At 36.7% G+C, this 2,029-nt stretch overlaps 1 pseudogene across 1 annotated transcript; it reads left to right on the top strand.

Annotated features, from left to right (window-relative positions):
* Positions 1-372: 372 nt before the first annotated feature.
* On the top strand, positions 373-1,299 carry LOC307190515 (RWD domain-containing protein 4-like; annotated as a pseudogene). Its single transcript has 2 exons — positions 373-712; positions 1,088-1,299. The product of its transcript is annotated as an RWD domain-containing protein 4-like (transcript).
* The last annotated feature ends 730 nt before the right edge of the window (positions 1,300-2,029 follow it).

Below are 2,029 nucleotides of genomic sequence, written 5' to 3'. Positions count from 1 at the left end.
CGCTTCTCCCCCACCTACTAGACAGACATTGAGTTACATCCTGGGTATTCTATGGTGAAAAAGATACACCTGGCCTGTCTTCTTGCAGCGCTTACAGTCTAATGGGAAAGGCAGACCCCAAATCAGTACACAGATAAATAGAAGACTGGGTTGGGGTTGAGTCCTATGAAGGAAACAAACAGGGAATTGGGTGGATGACGGTTGCATTTACCAAGAGACAGAAAACTGAAGGGAGCAGAGAAGGAAGTCATGAGTTCCAGCCACAGCATGTTATCCAAACAGAGATGTCAAGTAGGTAGTTAGATATAGGAGTCTAGTGCTCAGAGGAGAGAGGTGTGGCCGAGAGGTTGAAAGAACATCAGGCTCTCTCAGGTTCTATCTCTTCTTGGAAGCTTTCCCTGATAACGTAATTTCTAGTGATCTTTCCTGGATAGAAACATATCCTCAAACACCTCCAGTCATATCTATGAATGCATCTTTTAGTATCATATCATCAGCTGTAAAGCAGAGCATATCAGCCAAGTTACAGGAAGCAGTGGAAGGACCGCCATGACCCACATGTTGTTTGAATATGCGAAGGACAATAAACAAGAGTTCATGGAGAATCGCCATCCCTCTTAATTCTACGACAGCCACAAGAAATATCATCTTGTTTGAAATTCCTAATGCAGCCCCGTCAAGTGAGAAAAAAAGACAACTTTCAAAAGCCCAGAAGGAACTATATCCAATCTCCTGGGATAAACCGTATGGAAAAGAATATTTAAAAAAAGAATGTATATATGTGTATAACTGAGTCACTTTGCTGTACAGCAGAAATTAGCACAACATTGTAAATCAACTATACTTCAATTAAAAGAATAGAGAATTAGGGGACTTCCCTGGTGGTCCAGTGGCTAGGGCTCTGGGCTCCCAATGCAGGGGGCCCGGGTTTGATCCCTGGTCGGGGAACTAGATCCCACATGCATGCTGCAACTAAGAGTTTGCAAGCCACGATGAAGATCCTGTGTGCCACAACGAAGACCCAGTGCAACCAAATAAATGAATTTTTTTTTTAAAATAGAGAATTAAAAAAAAAAAAAAAGCCCAGAAGCATAAGTTGGTAGATAAAGCAGATCACAAAGGAGAACTTCCTCGAGGATGGAACTGGGTTGATGTGGTGAAGTTAAGCAAAATTGGCTTTAAAGATGATGAATAGCACTTGGAATTTGAGACATGGGAAGAGCATCTTTTAAAAAATAAACTGGGTTCAAAATCTTTTATTACTTTTTTCTGGTATTGAAGTGACTTTTTATAAAAACAGATTTTTTTGATATATTTCTTACATAAAAAATGTTTTAAGCTGAAAGTTCATGAGGAGATCTGGTTGTATTAAATTATTTTCATAAACTTACCTTAATAAAAGGTGAAAATGTTACTGATTAGTATACTTTATGAAGCCAGTTGAGCTTTGTAAATGGACAAATATGGGGAATAATAATCAATGTTAACTCATATGATCTTATTCTAGTCGGTGTAATTTTTTTAAAGGAATATGAAGCCCTTTTCAAACTCTCATCCCAGTGGGACAGAATACTGAGTGAACAATTAGTCCACAGCATGATCCATATTAATAGGCTTCTCATCTTAGTGAAGTCTTCATCTCTTCTTTCTCTTAATTACTGAAGCATAAATTGCTTCAGAGATTTAAATACTAGTATTTGAACTTTATTCATAATATTGTTTGTAGTTACTTTTTACTTTTCAAGGGTGAACTGCTTATTTCTAATAAACGAATATCTGTTTATACTTTTCCCCTGGTTTCGGTCACAATGTTCAATTATAAGAGCTTTCAATGGAATGTTGAACAGGAGAACATAAAAACAAATCTGCCAAATACATTAGAGAGCATTTGAATAGAAGTGCTGGTTCCTATTTAAAACATTTCTCTTTGCTGTATATACCAAAATAGATGGGAGTAAAAGATGCCTTAATATTTAATTTTTGTATTGTTTAGAGACAATGGTTTAAAGAAATTCCTATTTATTTAATA

Source organism: Stenella coeruleoalba (assembly GCF_951394435.1).
Source record: "Stenella coeruleoalba genome assembly, chromosome: 8".
Lineage (NCBI taxonomy): Eukaryota > Metazoa > Chordata > Mammalia > Artiodactyla > Delphinidae > Stenella > Stenella coeruleoalba.
The sequence above is the reverse complement of the archived record's forward strand: the minus strand, read 5'-3'. Positions and strand labels throughout refer to the sequence as shown.